Below are 22,775 nucleotides of genomic sequence, written 5' to 3'. Positions count from 1 at the left end.
GGTAGAAGAAACTGCAGCTCACACTGAACCTTTGCCCATTTCTTGATGGGCCCAGCCTAAATTGTGTCTTCTTCCACTTCACAAACCTAAATCTGGCACACGGTTGTCCTCAGAACTGAACCTTCATAGATGATGTGAAAACTATGGCTGATATCTTAAAATCTTGCGTGTCTGCACCTCTGCCCTCCCTTGAGGTTAATTATTTGAACATCAGCCAGTATTTACTCCCTGCATGCTAATCCTAGACTAGTGTGGGCTTCAGGCCTCCATTGGAGATTTACTCCCCACAGGACCACAAACTAATGCATCCCTTTGGCTTTGCCTAGAGTGTGTTAGAAAGTAGGGGCTGTGGGGATGCATGTGGTTAGCCTAAGCAGCCACTTGTCATTGTTGGAGAGTCTGTGTGGTTTTTATGAGGGAAGCAATTGAATAGTCTTCCTCTGAGCTGACTCAGAAAAATTAGAGTGAGGGGCCACGTGGAGAGATGGAGGGATTTCTGCCTTTAATGTTGGCAATTATACCTCTGCAAAGAGTAGGTCTTTGCACAGCAAAGGAGCTCCAACATCTGCAGTTGTATTAGATGTAGCTCTGTGCTGAAACTATTACCAGGAACTCACCCAGCCTTCTTCCAGCTGCTCTAGGAAGAAAAACAATTAGCTTGATTTTGTAAAAACTTTTTTTTTTTTTTTTGTAAAATATTTTGACCTTTTATGGAAAGACCTTCTGAGAGATACTGCACAGGACCTTCCAGGTCATGTGGCATGGGGAGAATCCTGTGGCCCAATGGTATGAAGAGTTGTGCTCAACAAAAAGACCCTCTGGGGTGGTAGCTGGGGGAGAGCTTCTAAGATACAGGTGGAAGGAAGAGCTACAGGAGAATGAGCAATGGGAGGAGGCATAGAAGAAAGAATAGGGCAGGATAATCCAAGACGTTTTCTGGTCTATGGTCTTCTGATATTATTTGTCTCCTTTGTGTTAAAAAATGTGAATGATGAAGAGCAAGGGTATGTACTATATCCCTGAAATCTGGGGTGGGATTTAGACTGGGGATATCTGTGTCCATTTGGTATGTAAACCACGATGAGCAGGATAACATTGATGAGGGCAGTAGGGATTTTGGTTTAAGGTGGCTCTTCTGAGCTGAAAAACCTTGTGATAAAACAATAATGCTCATCTGGCCTTAAACTCAGCCTGGAAGATGCTTCTAGGCTTCTTCATGCAGCTGTTACCCTGTTGCAAATCTTCATAAAACAGAGGGCCTTATGTTTATATTTTTGCTTGCAATTGGCAAGGGTTGGCAGGTTATCTGAATACTCTATCTCTGTCTGTATTTGCCTACTTCCAGATCTGTTGACAGTATAAGAATGTCAATATTTTTTTCCTTGTAAGGTGATATAAGCAACTGCCGAACTGTTGACTCAACTAAGGATTACTAATTTCAATAGCTAGTTAACACATCAGCTTACATTCCAGGCAGAAGTGCAGTGCCTGCTACTTCTGGGAAGCTAACAGTGCTTAGCTGCTTGGAGCCAGGGCAGAGCGTGCCGACGCTCCCTTTGGGCAGGTCATTCACCAGCCCAGCAGATAAGCTGGGCTGCTGGGGGATGCTCCACGGGATGTAAGATTTCAGGGTGTCTCTTCCTCTAGTCCTTTGGGCAGTGATTTCCTAGAATTTACTTTACATTTAATTTGCGTCAGATAACTGCTGGATTTCCTTTCCTCTTCTTAGTACGACATTATTAAACGTGTCCAACTGACTTGCATCTCTAACAGAAGGAATGGCAGGGCAGGATTTGTGTAGATCTGTGAACGTGTTTGCAAGGGACTTGCCAGCCCAAATCCCACCTATCTAGGTCATAACTGACATTTCTTGCTTATGTGGTGTCTGTGGAATATATTTAAGAAATAGGTTGGTTCCATCTTGTGCTATGTCTTGCTTCCAGCAAACATGTATTGAGTGTGAACGTGCACAGTCTACGCATGACCTGTACTTGCTCAGTAGTGCGTCTACAATCATTTTTACTCCTAGTCATCTTTGAGATTTCAGGAAGTGGCTCAGTAGAAATTCATCTACTTTGTTTCTCTTTGCCTTAAAATGCTTTTGAGATGGTCATGAGAATATAGCACGGGCTGTCAGTATTTATCTGGCTCTACTTTATTTGTTCTACAATTATATTGTGAAACACCGTGTGTGCTTTTAGGCATAAACATGGTGTGATGATGAACATGGTGTGATGTTTTGTTTTGTTTTTTCTCCATCTCTACTCATCCCCTTCTTTTGCACACATGAATTTACAGTCCATTTTTTTTTCTAAAGGAAATAATGTCCCACAAAAGTCTGCCCTGCAGTTGAGGCTAAAGGAGGAGCTGCATGGGTGCTCTTTTCATTACCTTAGAAATGAGTGTTGATTAAGTTCTACTGGAGTGAATTTACTTGCATCTCTGTGTAACAAGAGCCTAGAATTATTTTTTTTTTTTTGCAGTTCTGCCACGTACACGGATAAAATGAGGTTGGAATATGAATAGCAGATGTCATAATGTGGGGAGATGTCCACCTCAGTAGTTTGTGCTCATGTCTGTGTTGTTCTGTTGGCATTTAGCTTGACATGAAATGTCTCTAGTTTAATGAATGTTTTTGTCAGCTTCTGTGGAAAATATCCCAGACTTGTCAAGTCTATTCATATCCTCTGTCAATGCCAAGGGGCATCCATTGTGCCCACAAAGCATCTGTTTCAGCATCCCATTACTCATCTGAATGCACGGTGATAAGTGAAAAGCAGCTGGCAGCGTTGCAGGACCAAAAGCCATGGTTCAGTTATTGGTACCCAAGCGTTTTCATAAGCTCTGTGCTGAGTTGCAGTGCAGTAAGTGCAGGAGCATCCTTCCTCTCCCTCCTCCAGAGCCGAGGGCAGCCACAGCACCGATGTGGGAGCAAGGCCAGCTCTGCAGTCACTCCTTGAAGGATAAAGCTTCTCGGGACCCTCGAGGTCTGCCTGGAGATGAGAAGCAGCACCTCCTGCTGACTCACCCTAGGCTTGTTTTGAGGACTAAAACCTTGATAGTTTGGACTGACAATTTTTCTTTCAGTGATTAAAAAGTTCCTCTCTGGGCAAGCTGGGGAGAGGGTGTGCTCTTCTTGACAAGAGTAAGAATCTCCCTGCTTATCTCCCTTGAAATCATCTATTTCACATTCATCATCTGAATTCAATTAAAAATAACCTGCAGCTGTAATTGTTAAGGGCTGTTTTTAACTGAGCTCCCTTCATCCTAGATTGTGTGGGATTTCCCCCTGCAGTTTCAAGAGCAGGTGGTCAGTGGGAAATTCCTACAAGTTCCTTAGTGTAGGGTTGCTCTTGTGGGCTAGTCACAGCAGATCAGATGTGACTTTGCATTCATCTCTGTGGAACAAAAGACTGAATTTTTTTTTTCCCCATTTATATCAGTACCTGGCAAAAGCTACGAAAAAGTGGAGCTATAGGATGCAGATCTGTTCTTGGGTTTTCAACGTGTGTGTGGTATGATGTAGGCAACCAAAGCATCATCTCCAGATTGTCCCCAAGGAGTTTGTGCAACATATACTGCGATGCATGGACATGCCACAGGACCATTTTAGTCCATTTTGAATGCACAGGATAAGTTCCCTGAAATGCTTGTGTGACGGGCATGGTTTATATCGTAAAACAATTAGAAATGCATTTGTTTGGAGAGTGTTTAAGCATTCATTCATCATCCTTCTCTTTTTGTTAATGGGAAGTTTCCTGTTAAAAACTGGGTGAGGCACTGCCTTGCAGAAACGTTCACAAGCAGCGTGAGAGATTCTTGCTTTTGTTCCTATTGTGTGGGAACTCTGCGAAGTCTGGGCACCTTCAGCCCAGACTGAACCTCTGCAAAATGCACACCTCAATCGCAGAGACGTGCCTTGTTGTAGAAGAGCAGAGGGCCCTGATTTGACTCAAGTTGTCTTCGCTTTTCTATCCTCTGTCCCTGTTTCCAGGTACCTTGGTAAAATTTCCTATGCATTTTTTCTTTTTAATTAGACTGAATATTTGTGGAAAACTTAAGCCTCAGCGGTTTAACTCTCCTCTCTGACTAATAGCAGAGAAAAATGTTAAAACTTGTTACTCTCTTTTTACTCAGCTTGGCACGTAAGGAGCTGTAGTTTACCCAGGGAAAATTTGGAATAGAAGCTATCTTGATTTCACACAAAGGCTTTGAGTGTTGTGGTGAAAATGGCTTTTGATTAGAAGAAGTCATAAGCTCCCTGAAATCCTCATATGTGCAATGTAAGAAGTGGAATCCTTCTGCAGCTTGTCATCGCTGCATAAATTTGAGCTCTGGGTACTTCTTTCACTGGCTTTGAAAAAGCTTTGGATCCAGAGCTGCGCTCAGGGAAAGGAGGCAGGACAGCCTCTGCTCTGTTAGCTTACCAGGAACAGGGTGTCCCCTCTTTCTGTGACTTGTGGGCCAAGTCAAAGCCCACAGTGTGTCTCTCACCCCACTCAAACTGGAGCCTTCAGAGGAGAGCAATTCTGCCCTCACCCCCTGCTCTGAGTTTGGGATGTGCTCATTGCACACTCCCCCGTTTTGCGGCTTGAGAAGCTGTATTTCTGCTTCAGCTGGGGAATTCAGTCTCCTCCTTCCCTGCCTCCTTTTCCCTTAATGCAACAAATGATAGAAACTTGAAAGGATACTCGGCATCCAAAATAACACGTCCATGCAGTAGCTCGTCCAAATTTACATCTCTGAAGCAATTAATCCTACAGCCCACTGATGACTCTTTTTTTCAGTGGTGAGGTGGGTGTCTCTGGGGCCAGGGGTACAAGTGCATGGCTGTTCCCTGGAGCACAGTACAGTGTTGGCTCCTGTTCAGGACTGCATCCTTCCAAAAGCCCAGCACTTGTAGTTTCAGTGCAGTGATGCAGAAGCATTTGTAATGAGTGTTGCAGCACAGCTGAAAACCACTTTGTGTCGCTTGTGTCTGCTGGGAAAGCCCTGCAAGCCCATCTGCTCTGGGTGTCACCAGGCCAGCTCTTTCCTCTGGGGTGCGAGCCCAGTGTTGCTTCCTTCTGCAGCAAAAGCACCAGCACCATTTCCCTCTCATGCTAGTGGGAAAGAAAGGTGTGTAAAATGAGCGCGTTCCCAGGCTCTCTTCCTTCCCTGCCGAGACAGATCAAGACATTTTTCAATTTTAACTACAGGCAAGTAGTTCTGTGATTGGCAAAGACAGTGAAGCCAGATTTCCTAGGGCTTTATCTAGTGGTTAGTGCAGGCTTTTTTTTTTCTTTTTTCTTTTTTTTTTTAAACTTTTTTTACTTTTGCCCTAGATCCTTCTCTTTCCCCAGCCTACTATATTGGGGCTGCAATGCAATAATAAGCACTGGAAGTCCAAAAGAGGGAGATCCTCTGATGGAGGAGTGGATTCCCTGTTGTCTAATAAAATAGTCTCTCCCATTGGTACTTGTCCTACATCGAGCGTTATAAATGTTTTCATGTACAAATTCTCGTATCTATTAAAGCAAAACCACATCTTGTATCTCTTCCCTTTAAAGAGCATGGGGCACCTGTGGTGGTTTCTCTCTACCCAGCCACTGGGTAGTACAGAACTTGTAGGAATTCAGTATTTTTCTGAACCTCTGGCAGCAGTGGTGGGAACTGGACAGCTTTCTTGCACAGACAGTACCGTCTGCTCAAACCCTTGTGAGGGGAGGTGGGAACACAGCATTCAGGCACTGTAACACAGTGACCCAGTCCCTGAAGGAAGGCATCTTACCAGCTTTCTGGGGGTTTCTGTACATGTGCTACAGGGCTGTAAGTGGGAACACATTCTTTTTACTTATGTTTGAGGAAATGTCTAAATTTTTGCAAGTCTTTTTTGTTCTTTATTTTTTTTGCTTGCTCCCCAGGTTCTCCCATTCCTAACTATTCCATATATATATATATGGTGGTGCTATATGTATATATAGCATATATATATATATATAATCTAACATTTATAGTCTTATACAGAATGATTTTTGTTCACTGATCCCCAGAAGGCCTTTTCAAGTGAAGCGAGTTGCTTCATCGGGATGTAGTTGCTGTACACACCTTACCTGAGCCAAGGAGTGTCTCTCTGCCACAATCTTTGCCCATGTCCATCTGCCTGATACCTCCTAAGGGATGTGTGTACATCTCCTAGTGATCGTTGAACCCCAAGCTACAAGGCTTTACAGAATCATTCAAAGCAGTCCAGTAATGTCCCTTTACCCTATGCTGATCACATGGCAATTTCAAATGGCTTGAGCATTTCACATTTTTGTGTAATCTCCTTAATGTAGGGGCACTCTGGGAGCTCTCAGATTTCAGGGAGTTCAGGGTAATTTTAACTTGCAGGAACACTGCAAGTTTCCACAGATCTGAGCGTGGAGGTCTGGTGGGGTTTGGAGCTGCAGCAATTGCCTGGGAAATGAGTGCCTGGGGAAGCAGCAGGTCCATTTGCTTTTCTCCTGGAGCAGGCATTTACCAAAAAAATATCATCATTGAGTGGCACCTGGAGAAATAAAGGTGCAAGAGTGCCAGGGAGATGGTCATATGCTCATTTACAGAGATGAACTTTTTGAATTAGACTGAATAATAAAGTGGCTATTCACTGGACAGTTGGACTTCATTTTACAAGGTTACTATTCAGTCACGTTTTATTGGCAGCACATCAACACAGATTATTATGTAAACTCTCTGAAATGTTTATCTGTGGTTTGCTGCTGCTGATCTATAAACAGTTCTAATCTCCCTGCCTCCGTATCTCCTTCTTCTGTGCTTTGTAAAGTGTTACAGGAGAAAAAGCTCTTTGGTGTGGCTGTTCCCCACCCTTGTATTTCCCAGTGTTTTTTGGGAATTGTTTGGATCTCTGGTCAAACTTCATGTCTTCAATCATCGATCACTTCTTTTGAAGCATTTTCTATAAAAGAAATGGCTAAGCAGGTGGGAACTAAAAAAAACAAATTGTGAGAGAGAGGGTAAATAATGAGTCACTTAACTGATGAGCTGGTGAGCAGCGTGGAGAAGGTGAACTTCATGTGTTCTTAGTCTCAGGAGCTAAAGTTTAAAATCAGGCTGGCAGATGCCAAGTCCAGAGCAGCCTAAAGGAGATGGTGTCTGAAAGTCACTGATGTGTGTTCTTTCATCTTATCTAAGTTGCTCATCGTGGCACACTGAGCAGTTTTACCATGCAACTGTTTACTAGAGGAAGCAGTGGATACAAAAAGCTTCTTGCTGTTTAAAATTAAACAAACTAATGGAAGACGAACCACTAGGCTACTAACTGCAAGACTAACAACTTTGTCTTGGGGTCTTCCGAAGCTGGATGATGTTGAAGCCTGGTGAAGTGCTCTAGGCAGAGACCTGGTGAGCCTGGTCTGCTGTGACAGCTCCTCGGGCCCTGTTATAGACCAGTCTTGGTCCTATCCTTTCACTCTGTTCCAGGCTGGAAGGAAGAGCAGAAAATGCAGGAAGCAAATTGCTGTGTTTCAGCTGCAGGTTAATGAGACTTGCAGAGCACCAGGCCAGCAGGATGCTGCTGTGGTTGAGATCCCTCCAGCCCGAGCACATCCCGCTCCCTACCATCCCCAAGCCTCTGTGCAGGAGGGAATGCATGTTGAAGTCAGGGTTGAACCCCTGCAGGGCAGGTTTTTTGGGTTAGCATCAGTGATGACAGGGTACTGTGGGAAACTCCACCCCCTCCCCCCCCCATCCATTTTAAAGGAAGCTCTGTGTGACTGGGCAGAACCTCCATGTCTTCCTTCCTCTAGCAAAAGCCAAGAACATGTTTGTTTTTTTGTTTTATTTCTTGGTTTGAGAAACCTTGATGAGGATGAGTGCTGATCCAGTATCCTTGGGCAGCCAGAGCAAAGGAGGACAGAGATATGTGGAGCACCTGTGGCCAAATGCAACAGGGAGAAAAAGCAGATCATACTGAAATACAATGCCGAGTGCATGTCGTCTTGCTGCAGAGAGCTTAGGTCACCCCGAGGCATTAGTTCTTGTGACAGAAGACCTGAAGTCCAGGAGGCTTCGGGCACACCAGCTGTACCCGTGGCCTGTGCATATCCTGGCTGTGCCCTGGTGCAGGATAGGGGCTGCAGGAGGCTGCCAGCTTCCCTGCCTCCGCTGACACCTGGGAGAGATGCTGGGAAGAGCTGCTTATGTTCCCTAACTAGACTGCTACAGCTGACAGCAACTGATTGTCAAAGGCAGCCTAATTTAATTAGAGCTGAACTGGATCATTATTTAATGAGAACTGAGACTAATTAATTTTTGGAGTCACAGTACGGAAGATGCTTTGTTCCTCTTGAATAGATAATTAAGTGAGGCGTATGCAGGCACCCTATGCTCTGCTGCATTTTCAAAGGGTTTGTTCTTTTTCTTATCTCCATCTTATTTGTGTGAGCACTTGGGAATTAGGAATTAATTGTTTTGTTGCTAATGATGTTGGGTATAATTATCTTGCTTTAGAAAGGCTGAATTTGTCTAGGAACCAGGGCTTTGTCTTCCAAAGCACAGTGCACAGAATCACTCCCGATGGGGACAAGGTTGCAAAACAGAGGATGAGTTGCCCAGGGATGATGAGCTGTCTTTGAACTGCTCTGAGCTAAAGCTGCTTCTGGTCAGGAACAGAGCGGCTGAGCAGGAGCCTCTGCAGAGGGGTAGGTGACAGTGTTTCATAATACCAGCCTCGGTTGGTTTTCCAGCATAGATAAATTAACTTTCATGTGGCTTGTTCTCACCTTGTTCTGCCAGAGCAGGACAATGTCACCGCAGCACTTAGTTGCCTGTCTCTGGCAGGAGGAGCTTTTCTCTGTTCCTATTTAGTTTGTAGCAGCCCTGTGTGCTCCCGGTGCTACGCTGGGTCAGAACAGCTTGGCTGTCTTGTTCCTCACACCCATAGGAGCCCCGGGGATTCTGGTATTTGCAAACACAAGTTAACATCTCAGTAATTGGAGTGATGTTCATTTGCAAGCCATATATTAATATTTTGAGTTCCGATGTTTCTGGAATAGTGTTGTATGAATTGTTCTTCCTTGACACCAGCAATTAACTCACAGCGTTCAATACCTAGAAGGTCATTTCCACTAAAAAGCACGCTTAGTGCTTGAGCCCAGCGTTTCTGAGAACGTATTGTACCTCACAGATAGAAAGGGTTCATCAAGAAGAAAGAGCCTCATGGTTGCTGGCGTCTGAGTTAGCATGCAGTTGAGAACTTTCTTCATGATTTTTTCCTCAGAACATCCCTTGCTGTGCATGTGTTATGGGCTCTGCTTGCTCCTTCACTGGACGTTTATGTGCACGTGTGGCTGCATCAGAATGAGCCTGTAAGGAAACGGTGTGACATTTGCAGAACTGATTGACCTGACTTACTGAGCCCGAGCCCTCTGCGATGGTGCCTGTTGCAAAGGCGCATTCACTGAAGATAAAAGGTCATGACCGTATGACCAATTTAAGACATTTAAGTTGCAGTACATGTTCTACATCAAGCACAGCAGTGCTTGCCCTACCTCAGCTTGGCCCATCAATCCCAGAGAACTGTAATGGTAACTCCTTATGCCACCTGACCTTATTTGAAAGGAAAGGAATAGCTTATACTGACACCTGGTAGAAACTAGACTAATGACAGTGTGTCCTTGCTAGGACACTCCCTGACACATCTATAGATTGATTTTTGCTCCTATCCATATCTTTGGCAATCCCTTCGCACGTTTCAGTGGCCTTCTAGGAGGATAGCACAACTTAAAAAAAATAATAATAATAAAAAAATCTTCAGAGGGCTACTGTGAATGGTAGATGCATCAGATCTGTTGCACATTTCACACGTTTCTGCCAGCCTCAGTTTCTACACCTACACTTTCAGCTTTGGAAGAGACCTGTGCTGAAGTGTGTCTTCAGAGGCGCCTTACAGCCTTCGCTCTGGCACTCCAGCCTATCGTTTGTGCTGGATGCTGTCTGTTATAATCATGCTTTCCTATTTTTCATTGCTTCAGGGCTGCTTTCCTACTTGCTGACAGTCTTTTTTTTTCCCCACTCTTACACATCTTTTTGTAAACCTTTCAGCTGGTCCAAACCCCTTTGATTTTCTTCAGAAGCACCTAGCAAGAGCCATTTTGATGTTCTTACCTCTAGGGCTCACTGCAACCACAGGCAGTTGCCTATGTTAGCCAGCTGCCAACGTGGCAAAGCAGTCCTGGCAAAACTTCTTCCCTGTTTCTTTGTGACTGGTGCCCTGGAAAGCTGTGCTAATGGCTAAAAAGCACCAGTTGCGTTCCTGCTGGGGCAGACTTGGCCCATAGCTCCTGCTGGGCAGTGGGTGTTTTCAGAAAGGGGCTGTTGCTCTTTTACCTTTCCATCTGACAACGGGAGCAGGAGCCCCAAGGCTCCTTGCCCTTTCTCTTACCCTTCCCAGCTCCATGTCCCAGCTTTGCCCCTTTCCCTGCTCATGACTGCACTGCTGGGAATTCTCGAGCTGCCTGGGGCACAGCGAGGTGCCTGGTGCTTGCCTTGATGTGGCAGCGCAGGAAAGGCGAGGTGAGGGTGCTGAGGGCTGGAGCAAGAGAGCTTGAGAGCAGGTGCACTGCGGTTAGGGCAGATGACTCCATCCAGTTACTCATCTCAGAGCAGGTCTCCACTTATTCCTCTCTTCTTTTCTGGAAAGTTACTGTAATTCGCTTATTTATGCTGCTTTCTGCCCCTGCAGGCAGGATGACTCGTTTACTGCAATCCAATCACCCACAAATCACTTGCTTTAGGTCAGCTGCAGCACCCAAGGACAGCCTGAAACTGCTGAATGCATTCTCCAGCCTGGACTGCACAATTCTCAGCCACCATGAAATGTGCAGGTAGTTCTACAGTTTACTGATGGCCTGGCCTGAAGTGATGCTGGATGCATCACGAGGGATGATGCACACCCCAAGCACAGGATCACACCTCACCTGATAGAGAGGATGGCCGTGCAGTGTTTGCAGGCAGATGTGAGCTCCGTCTGGTCGGTCTGGCCAAAAACCAGGCTGCTCTGAGCCGTGTGGCTGTGGCTGTGCTGGTGCTGGGCATGGCTGAGGATCAGGGTTTATTGGCCTGGGCTTTCAGCCATGCTCACGTATCTACATGGCTTTTGGTCCTGAGCTGGATCTTATCTGGTCAGGGCAGAGCTCGCTATGTGTCTGCTCAGAAGACAACGTTCTTATCCCACAGACACACCAAATCCGTGTCTATAGAAGCTGGTAATCGATCCCATCCAGATTCCTCACCGTTAATCTTCATCTCCATCTAGTATCACACGTCCTGAGGTCAACAGTGTTGAGATCAGCCAAAATCAATAAAAATCTACATTGTTAGTGCATCTTCGGTGCAGTGCAGCTGTCCTTGCTATGCAGGGAGCATAACTTAATTTCCTAGCACGATGGTTTGAATGTATTGCTTGGCGAAGCTCAGTGAATATAGAGTGGTGGGTGGGGAAAATCCTGGCTTTTGATTCAGAATTTGTATTACATCTGTGAGTAAAAACATACATCTGATGTGCTGACTCAAAGCAAACAGCTCCCATTTGGGCTGCTCTCTTTCACTGCACTGCTTTCCTCCTTTCTCTGCACTTACAATATTGATCAGGGCAGTTCCAGATGGATGCAGAAACCAACTGGGTGGAAAAGGGAGACCAGGAACAGAAATAATATTGAATAAAATTGCACATTTCTGGGAAGAAAAGTAAGCATTTTTTATCCTGTTATGTAAGGAAAAAAATAATTGAAATTAAGAGATTGTTTCCCTTTTAATTTAGCTCTTGAAAAATGCCACGGTGAATTATTTAATCTCCTTAGGCAGATTCCCTAATCGGACTTTCTTGCAGATGTTTGCTCACGGTGTCTATGCCAGCCTCTTAGCACAGGGAAAGTTGCTCACAATGTCAGCTCCTATACTGAGAGGGATTTCTGAATACCTTTTCCTTAGGCTGCTTGCTTGCTGAGTACTCCCCATGGCATGCAAAATGGGAAAGTGCCAAAAGCGGAAAGATATAGCTGTTGCCTGTTAATTAAACTGAAGAGATTATCCCCATAGCAAAAACCTTAAATCAGTGAGAATTCTGTTGTGACTCGAATAAGCACAAAGTCTAAGCCCAGATCTAGGTGCCATGTGTCCTGTTAATGCTGGTTTTCTGCCTCTGCTTGCGTTTCACCTCTGCTTACATTTGAGCTTTGAACTTCAGGCTGCGCTCTCATCCGTGGGCTGCCCTTGTGGGAGCTGGCGCTGGTCACTCCTCTGGTGGTCACCGAATCAAAGTCTAACTCAAATAGTCATCTCGGCGTGTGTGTGTGGGGAAGCCACCAGTTTGCAGGAGATTTGCAGAGATAAGTAAGACTGTGGCTTGTTTGAGGCCAAAGGGAACTCAGCATATGGCTGTGGAAAGCTTTGGGAGATCTTTGGAAAGTGGTAAGCTTTGGTCTGCTTCTCCAGGTCAGAGCAGCTCCTGTTACTCTGCTGTCGATTTGTCTGTGGGTTGAAGTTGAGCTAGAATTATGGAGCAGGACTTTCTGGCTTTAGTTCTGCAACTAACTTCAAGGAAATCATGGAGAATTGCTTCTTTCCATGCCTGGTGTCTCCTGCAGAGTTGTTCTCAGTGTGCATGTTATCACCTTGTGTGATATATAACCATCTGGGGGCCAGGACAGGCACGCACATGGTTATGTGTACCCACACCGTGATCCCTTGCCCCGATGCCAGAGATAAATGCTCTGACTCTGGACTCTGTTATATTCTCAGAACCAAACCACTCAGCAAACCTGCCTCGTGATTCCACTCAACCCTGTCATAATGATTTTAGAAGAAAACCACAAGAAACGTGGTGGTTTTGGGTCCTTGTCAAAGCACAGCAGAGCAGTGTTGGTTGGTTGTTTTCTTTTTTTTTTTTTTTAAATTCATTTTGACATTACATTCAGAGTGAAAGTCTGGGCACATACCTAAGCAGACTGAAATGGAAAGAAGGCCTTGCATATGGTTGTGGTGAGAAAACCACTGGATTTCATCTAAAAACTTATTGGGGATGCAGGAGAGAAGATAATTTAAAATAAAAGCAAATATGCAAAATCCCACCGTGAAAACTGTGGGCTCTTTTGGGTTATTCTTCCCTTCCTTAGCTCTCTTTTCTCTACAAAGCTTTATTTCCTTGGTACACCAACAAATATAAACATTCAAATTTCAGGTCCTATCAGTCCAGTGTTTTCTTCTCCTGGGCACTTTCTCCATGCTGTCCCCAGACACAGGAACAGCCCATCTCCCGCTGGCACAGTTGAAAAGAAGTCACCTTTCTTTCCACATCAGGGCATGAACACAGTTGCAGAGTACTGCTGCGGAACAAAATCTTTTTGTGATGAATAACTGCTCTGGAGTTTGCTGGGCATCTGGCTTTATTGCTGGTCAAGGGATGGCCTAGGTCAGTGGTGGTGTAATTATAAAATGCCAGGCAGCTGCCTGGGCAGCCTGCACTGGCACCTGCACACCCTGTGGCTGTAAGTCTGCTTGCAGCTCTGGTCAGGGAGGGAGGAGATGGCACAGTCAGGCAGCCTTGCCTCTTGGTGGTGGGCAGAGGTGCTGGGAAGGTGTTTGAGGGGCTTCAGAGTCTGCAGCAGCTTTCTCCACCTGGGCTAACCACCATTTACCTGCCTGGCTGGGAGTGTTAATGCTGTAGCAGGCACCGAGGGGTAGGGTGGGGGCCTTGTCTTTAGCTGATGCTGTTCACAACGTGACACGTAAAGACAGTGCCACCTTTCTTGGTGGTGGCTGGGATGCTGGTTCATGAAGCGAGACAGCTGAAGCACTGGCAGGGACTAGGATGCTTGTGATGTAGGAATGAGCACCACACCAAGAGGAGCCAGGTGGACAGCTAGGTGTGGAACCACCTTCAGCCTCCATAGCAAAATAAATAAATAAATGAAAATAAAAAAGACCAGAGATTGACCAGAGATTGTCTGCCTGAGTCCTTTTTGAAATGCTGTAACTGATGAGGCTCCAGGGCACAAGCCTTTAGCAGGAGATGAGAATTGTTCTTCCCTGTACAGCGCTCTTATGGCACCGGCGAGGTCGGGGCTGGAGGCCACCAGCAGGTAGCACTAATGGGGCTCTCTGTGCCCTGGCAGAGGGAGGTTCCCAGTCCTTTCAAGAGATGTGAAAGCTGCTGTAGCAAAGGCCCCCTGGGATTAATAGCAACTGCAGGCTTCATCTGCAGAGTGTGCTTTCCTCTTCCGAAGCACTTAACACGAGTGCAAAGGATCCCAATGAAGCCAACCTCGTACAGCATAGACTGAGCTCTCTTAGGTCTCTTTAACGGTAGGAGTTGTGAAATGTTTGTTGCACGTATAATTAGGGAGAAGAACAGATGGCTAGAGCTTAGTTATAATTAAAGTCTAATGCACAGTAAAATAACCCAATGCAGCCAGTGATTCAGCAGCAACCAAATAATTTTAATTCTTTCTTTGCTGAGCTTAAGCTTCAATTGTAGGAATTGGGACTTCAGGGAAAGTCTGTTGCATCATTTCTTACGTAGGGACGTGGCTCTGTATTAAAGGACTGTGGGGAAATTTTTGATTGCTATGTATTAAGTTATATTGTGTGGTCTTGTTTACATTAGTTACTTGAAATCATATGTGAAAAAGGCACCTGAATTGTTTTAACAGCACAGGATCTGCATGTTGCAATCTGTAGTAGCAAAGGCTTTTAAAGCCTGTCTGCTTAATAATTGATTGTTAATGCTTTAGGATAAGTTATTTAGAAAGAGCCATTAATTATGTGTTCTTAGGAATACATTTTATTTATAAAGCTGCTTTAAAAGGCATTATCAGTAATAATAATTTAATGTATATTTAACACCGCTTTCAAGCATGGGTCATTAGACACCTCATGGCAGTAGACTGGAAGCAAGTGGAAAAGCTGCTCATTTCCTGGGAGACTGGGCTAGGAGCAGGGGCCAGACAAAGAAATGCAGAGAGACATTACTGTGAGCAGTGCAGGCCTGGGCTTTTGTAGACTGGAAGTGATTTTTATGTATTTATATATATTTAGGGCAGAGGGAAGGCTGTAATGCGACCTGCCAAGTGTACAAGAGGCCAGCTCTTCCACAAGGAGAACAAGCGCACTTCTCAGTCTCCAGAAATGGTCCAGAAGAGATGAGAAAATGCTGTTACGAGCAAGCTGTCTTAATTTTCCCTTCCCCGTTTTCTCAGATGATTTAAAACATTCACCTGCATTCACGTGGGATATTGGGACATTCACGAACAGAGCAGCCACGTGTCCTCTCCTTCGCTTCCAGCAGACTGGAAAGGGCTGAGTGGAGCGGCAGGTTTCCTCAAAGCTGAGATCAGCCCTGGGAGGCCCTGCTCCTCCAGGCCCTGTCCCAGGAGGACCTGGGTGGCACCTCTTGTGTAGCCAGGGTGAAGGGAGCCCCAATTACCTGCTGTTCGCTGGGGATTACTGGCACGCAGCCGGTAACTGCTTGGTGGCTGTGTGACAGTGTGCCACGAGCGTGGCATAATTCCCCTGTCTGCAGAGTTCAGTTGTCTCTCCGCTTCTGTCTCAAGCTGCGGTGGATTTGGGTGCAGGAGCTGTGTGTGTGGGAGGTGGGCTCCACGGGGCTTGCAAAAGCTGCTACAGAGCAAATGTAGACTCTGCATGGTGCCGGGGAATCCTGTAGAGGGAGGCCAGTGGCATTAAGGTTTTCTGATGTTGTTTGAGTGACTTATACCGTGCTTCGGTACCCTCCCCTTGGGAAGGGTGACTTAAAAAATCAGGAGTGCTCCCCAGCTCTGTATTTGTCCCAGATATGGGTCTGGGGGTTAATATAAGAACTTTGGTCTTATATTATTGTATAATATTATTACATATTATATAATATATATAACATATATTTATACAATAATATAAGAACCGTGTTCTCCAGAGCCAGTACATCCCTGAAAGGCAGAGCTGAACTCTGCTGTTGTACCCATGGAGATGACGGGCTCTAAGCAGCCCCTGGAAAAGGCTATGGAAAGACAGGGGCTGGAGAGGTAACGTGAAGGGCTGGATTTGACTTGCTCAGCCTTTTTAGGTGCGGTAAGAGGATGGGGAATGGAGAGACCCAGCTTAGCATTGCTAAGACTTATTCTCCGAGAACTCTTCAGAAAAACTGGAAGGCAGGGAAGGAAGATAAAAGAAAAAAAAAAAAGTGAAAAAAATCCCACATGTATCCCTTCTCCCAAACAGACAGTTTCTTAAGTGTTGCCCCACAAGACAGAAGCAGCAGCGAGACCCCACAGAGGGTCCCCGGGGCTCGTGGGAGTGGGCCCCTGGACTTGGACAGCAGCACAGGGGCACTGCTGAGCCTGCTCCCCACTGGGGCATCGTGCTGCCGAATGCATTGTGTTGCCAGCAATGTGAGGAGGTCATTTCTTGCAAGGAGCTGTCGCAAACAGTCAGAGAGTCTGCACGCTGTGCCTCTTGCCCCGGAGGTTTGATCCCTGAGGAGGAGGGTTTCTAAAGTGTAGGATTGCCTGTGTGGTAGGGCCCTGCTGTCGGGCTGGGTGAGGACCTCGAGCAACATCGCCCCGCCAGCCCAGTGCTTCTGGCAGGTCTGCTTCCTAGCGAAGAGCAGCACCAGCTTACCCCGTCCTGCGGCAGTGGGGCAATTTGCCCTGATTTGAAAAGCCAGAGGCTGGGCTGAGAGCTTGGGGCAGAGGATTAATCCGTTGCCTGCTTCAAGGCTGCAATATATGAGGTGTTTAGGCTGGGTCACAGCAGAAATTAATCTTCACTTTAGGAAAAAAATGTGCAGAGTTTTGATTATATCACATTAGTTTCTTTTTTTTTCTTTCTCTCTTTTTTTTTTTTTCCCAAGGCTGCTTACATGGGCTATTAACATCAAAGTGCAAGGATGGGGGGAATGTAAGAGACTTACCTTAGGTCATTATCTTCTCCATAAAGACATGAAACACTGGCTCTTCAGCTTTCTTGATCTTTGCTCCAAGAGGGGGGAAAAAAGTTTTATTAACTCTCACGTTACTCAAGCCACACCAAACCCTCATTTTAGTGGCTGTATGCCTCGCTGTCACTGATGAAGTGGATTTTGCTCTCCATCTTGAGGGTGGACTGCCCAGCAGAGCTGAGCTTGCCCTCTCTTTGCTGTTTTGCAAGCTGTAAGGCTTGGAAAGGTCCTGGTGTCCCTACCAGCAGTGTTGTCGGGCTGCATCCCCAGCACAGTCAGGAGGGCAAATCCTACCTGTGTGAAAACACCCACGTTCATGGTAATCCTGGTGAGCTGGCTACTGCCGGCTGGGGAAGTGTGGAAGTGCAGGCTTCAGCAGAGGATGTGCAGGTTTGCAACCAGGGCTTCCATTGCTTGTGGTTAATGTTTTGGGTGTTTTTGTTTTAATTGCTACTGGTTCTTGAACTGACTTTAATCCCATTAGTTTGGGTATGCCTGCAGGAGCTGCGCTCACACCTTGGATTGCAATAGCCTTAATGCTGGGAACAAGAGTCCTGCCAGCCAAGCAATGAGTTTTTGGTGTATCCTGTTTGGAAATTAGAAAATCTATTGAGACCTATGCTTCTGCATGGAGGATTTATTTTCTGAAGTTGCCAAAAAGGCAGAGACATTTCTGCTTGTGTGCAGATTATGCGGAGATAAGGAAACACCAGGGGACAATAGCAGCAATAATGAGACATTGCGAAGATTTAGCTCAGCTCTGACTCACAAGGAAAAAGTTAGAGGGAGTGAAAGACAAGTGATACAGCAATATTCAGTCCACAGCAGTTTTGTTTCCTGCATTGAGGCTGACAGCAAATGCCATCCTTGCTAGTGAGTTTCTCTGCGTGAATCTCTCCATACAGGCAACTTGCTGAACGCTTTCACCTTGCTTCACATAGAACAAATTTCTTCTTTGATTAACTCTGATCTGATGCTGCCGGCCGTCACCAGGACTTCAGAAACGGAAACAGCCTTGATACCTTTTCACAAGCCTCTGTGGCTTCTGACGGTGAAAGCTGGGAGACTGGAGCAGAGGGCATCAGAAAACTCTGGAACAGGTCTGGGGCGAGAGGCTGAGGGTGAGCCTGTGGTAGCAAAGTGAAAGATGAGAGCAGGGAGCTGCCGGTCCTGCCCTGCTCTGCCACCCACCCCGCTGCACGGTGCCGCAGCAGAGCCGGAGGATGCAGCCACCGGGGTTTCTGTCCCCAACCTGGGCTCGGCCCCGCGGGCGCGATGACGCCGTGTGTATTTGCGGCGCAGTTTTGGCCAGAATGCCAGACATGTCGCGTGGCAGCTGTATGGGGAGGCCAAGCCTTCCACCTACACAGCCACTGCCACCGCTTTGATATGCAATCCAGACCCCACGGCGGGGTGTTGCCACCTGTCCCAGCCTCCAGCCCCGCTTTAGCCCAGGCTGGGGCCCCGCTGTGTCTCGGGGACGCCTCGAGATGGTGGCGCAGCTGCGGGGACGTCAGGGAGGGAAATTCCCTCTGCCCAGCAGCTCTGTCTCTCCCTCTCCATCTTTAGCGATGGGAGTTTCCCATAAGAGTTGCACAGTGTCCTGCCGGCTCTTCGGGACAGGGCAGGGACCAAAGCACTAATGGGAAGCTGTCTGTAGGACGGGAGCCTGCTTTTTGGCCTTGTTTCTGGTTTATCTTTGTCTCACATTCTTCCCTGATGGACAGATAGACTACAAAGTGGTGATGTGGGGGCAGAACGTGCAAGACTTCAGCCTTAGGATAGTCACATTCTTGCAGTCCCTGTCCCCTGAGTCCCTGCTGAGACAGGGTCCTGGGGACAAATTTGGTTTGTGCCTCATTTGCTGTTCCTTCAGAGAGCAGCAGCAGCAGCAGCCTATACTGTTTACTGCAGGTGGATGGTGCTCTGACAATACGTATGTGACAGACGAGCCACCAGCGGCAACCAGACGGCTCTGAAAGTAGGTCTGGTTGCTCTGTGAGGAGGCTTTGAACGGTGTCCCTGCATTTCCTTCTAGCCCTAGGTAACAGCTGGCAGCCGACAGGAGCATAGTGCAGAGCTCCAGTGTCCAGGAGCTGGACAGAACGTGGTGGGGGAAAGTTTTGTGCAAAATTGCAGGTTTTTCTTCAGTTTGCTGCTCTCTGAGTCCCTGGCTCTTAGTTTGGGGATGACAGGGGCAAAGGTTTGTATGAGCCAAAAGCCAGAGGTCTGACATTTCTGGAGCAGTGGGACAAGTGATCGCTGCCAGCTGGAGGGAAAACGTGAAAAGCTACGGAAGCTTCTCCCATTATTGTGGCATTTGGGTAGATCCTGTGAAGTCTGTGGGGGCCATACCTGTTACCTCTTTCCTTTCACTGGAGTTAGTGATAAGGTGTATTTCCCCTGCTTCATTCTGTTTGTGAAATTCTGAACACTTTAATGCCTTTGAAATCTTTAAATATTAGTAAAATGTAGTTGAAATTAGAAAATGTGCTCAAAGGGGACATTAACACTTTGTGACCTTTTCCCCTTGGACAGCCAAGATAAAGACTTTTTATTGCTTGGAGCAAAGTAATTATTTCCCTCTCCAAATTTTTCTAACAAAAATAAATATAAATCCCCAAATATCCCACAGATAAACTTCTTGCTTTTGAAAGAAATTAATTTTAACTTAAAAAAATAAAAAAGGAAAGAAAGAAAAAAAAAAAGAAAAAAGGAAGACCACAACCACTCCCCTGGAAATCCCACGCTGCGAATGAGGTGTTTCATCCCCTAGTGCAGCGGGTGGGGTTGGTTCCAGGCAAACCCTGCAGCCAGCAGTTGCATAAGTGGCTAGGAGCAAAGCTGGCATCTCCCCTTCCCTGTCTTCCTTAGCTCCAAGCCATTCAGATGTCCCCAGACCCACGGATCAGGACCGGAGCCACGGAGATGTTGGGGAGCTGTTTCTCGCCACTTCACCCTTGCTCAGGACAGGGGTTGGCATGCATCCTGGCACTGGGTTTGGCTGGTGGTGGGGTGACCACTATAAATCCGTAGGAGTCCCTTTGCTAAAACATTCTCGTGCTCATCTCAACGAGAAGCTGAAGAGGAGAGGGTGGGTGCACGGGGGGGTAACGGGAGAGTAGTGCACAGCTGTTTCTCTGCCCGTTCTTCTTTCCCAGACGTGGAAGCAGTGGCGGCGGAGCAATGCCCCGCATTCTTGCCCACCTACACACATGCTTCCTCCGCATATCCCCATGCCGCCTGCTTACCGCAGGCACTGGAGGCTTGGCTGTAAATCCGCTAGCCAGACAGATCTCTGACACCCTGGCTTCCACCCTCCTCCTGCAGGCCATGTGCTTGCTGCTGGTACATTAGCATCACCCTTGAACCAGCCTGGACACATCCAAGGAAGGGCAAGGAAAGCCGGGGATATCACAAGCCCCTTTTCCTGGTGAGCTGACCACCTTTGAGGTCTGCTCCTGCAAGAACTCCATCTCCCAGTGGATTTTCTCCAAGGCAGTGTGAATGGGGTTGGCCAAATACCACTGAGCCCTGCGAGCCTCCCAGCTATGCATGGGGCACTGGCAATACGCACATGCACACACCCTGTGGCTTGTGTTTCCACTGCGGGCTGTGCTATGCAAGGAGCGCCCTGCAGCTGAGAGGAGTTCAACGCGGTCTGACTGCAAAGGCTGATATCTCTGCCCAAACTCATCCCGAATCGCTCTTCATTGGGAACGTACAGCTCAGCGTTGGCTGTCACCAAGGGGAAAATGGGAAGCTGGGGCTGGGCGAGAGGGATGAGGATGCTCTTGCAGGTCGTTTTTGCCCACTGTCACCAGCAGGCTCCCACGGCTCCATTTTTGCAGCTGGGAGAAGCAGAAGGTGGACCTTTTCAGCCATTTCAAAACATAGCCAAATCTCTGTGGGAGGCTGAAAACGTCCAGTTCTCTGGGAAAGGCAGCCCGATGCTGTGTGCACTGCCAAAATGAGCCAAACTGGGAACCATTTGCATTTGCCCAACCCCAGGCATGAGGGCTGGTGAGGACTTTGGGCAGTTGGTGGCCCCTTTTGAAGTTCTTATGGAAATGTCCTTGCTAGACACCCCCTCCCACTGGTGCCTTGTGAATGAGAAGAGGGCCCTGCTCCAAGCTACTGCTACTCATTACAATTATGTGGTGCTGCTTTTTTTAAGTTAATTATGGTTTTTCAAGAGAAGATATTCTTTTGGTGTGAATTACAAGCTGGAGACTAACTGCCTCTTCTTGACTGGGATGCTGCTAGACATGTTCGGCACTGAAAGCAGGAATCGCAGGCTTGGTAGTTTGGGCTGTAACAAACTTGTACTTAATGGGTCCGAGGAAGCAAAGGGCACATGGAAGGGCATACTGATGTTGGATGTTCCTAGCAAAATTCCTTGAGATATTGCTGAGCGGGGCTTTTTAGACCTTTGCTGCTGTGCGGAGTTAATGTAGCGGAAGAGCCGGGGTCAGGTTCATCTTCGGCAGCAGAGGCAGCGCAGCAGCACCAGCTCCAGGAGCTGCCTGTGCACTTCACAGGGCCCTTGGGATGAGCGATGTGACCACACGGCGTTATTTGGGCACGTGCCAGGTGAGGAGACCGGCCAAGACCAGAAGGGCAGGTCTGAATCCCTGGAGGGGAGTTGTGTAGCCTTTCCTGCTCCCAGCGTGCTGGTCCTGGCACCGGGATTGTGCTGGAAAAGGCACTTCTCCGGCTCCTGTGGAGAAATAGATGGAAGAGAAGTCCTCAAGAACCACCGTTTTCACTCAGCATTTCTTTTTCATGGGACTTTTGCCTTCTAGGCTGAAATCTAGCTGGAAATGCCAACTCTTTCAGAGTCAATGCACTCATGATGGCTTGCACAAAACCCCGTGTGCAGAGCTAGACCCCAGAGGGCCATGCTGGAGTAAATCCAACAGGCTTCTGGTCTGTCCCTGGGCACAAGCATGGGGTCTCAGTGATGCTCCCGCATGGTTTGTAGTAAGGGCCTGAGCCCAGCCTGCTGCCTCCCAGCCAGGCTGATTATCCGTACACGTACCTGGGGGTGCAGATTGAAGCCGAGTCCTAGAGCCAGGGGAGCGCGGACCCAAGCTCTTACTGAAATGGGTTGTGTGGGGAGAAGACTTGCCTGCTCTGTGTGCTTACTCTGGGTCAGGCAGAAGCAGCATCCAGCAGCAAGGAAATCCTTAACTTCCGTTAATAAACACAGCCTTCATTTCCAGCCTCTCTTCCTTGGCAAGTGCCACTTGTCATAATGAAAGTCGCTCGGGCATGGGCAGGGATCAGCTCTGCGAGTTTACAGGATTCACAATTCACAGATGTTAGGAGCTATCAGGCCGAGTGTGGGTGGAGAATGTCAAGTCCGAAATAGCTCCCTGCCACCCTGGCACAGGCAGCAAAGAAAATGTTTCCACATGACATTCTTCGAACCAAAATTTCCTACGAGGAAAGAGCATAAGGGGAAAAGTAAGAGGCAATCGCTGCCTTCTCAGAGAGCTTCTGACTTTTGCTCGGGAGGTTGGCATTTGTGCTGACATCAGCACAAAAGATGCACAGTAGGTGAGCTATCAGGCAGCACCCTCCCCTCTCCCCACGCACAAACGTATATGTCTGCTTAAAGACGTGGCCCCGTTGGTGCATAGATATATGCATGCTATTTTTTCCTGCTGGAATCCATTTTAATTTAGCTCCTGATTCATATTTCATTCATTCTCCAAAACCACAAAACCAGGATAGGTTTACAGCCTGTACTATTTGGACAAGCTGTGGAGGGGGAAAAACAGGGGAATAAAGCAGGTTG

At 47.1% G+C, this 22,775-nt stretch overlaps 1 protein-coding gene across 4 annotated transcripts in view; it reads left to right on the top strand.

Moving 5' to 3' along the window:
- The window catches only part of TP63 (tumor protein p63), a 154,532-nt gene that overhangs the window by 28,363 nt on the left and 103,394 nt on the right, over positions 1–22,775 (top strand). The gene's annotated exons all lie outside the window — the stretch shown is intronic.

This window comes from Anser anser (assembly GCF_964211835.1).
Source record: "Anser anser genome assembly, chromosome: 9".
NCBI lineage: Eukaryota > Metazoa > Chordata > Aves > Anseriformes > Anatidae > Anser > Anser anser.
Note: the sequence above shows the minus strand (reverse complement) of the source record. Positions and strands in the feature narration are given on the sequence as shown.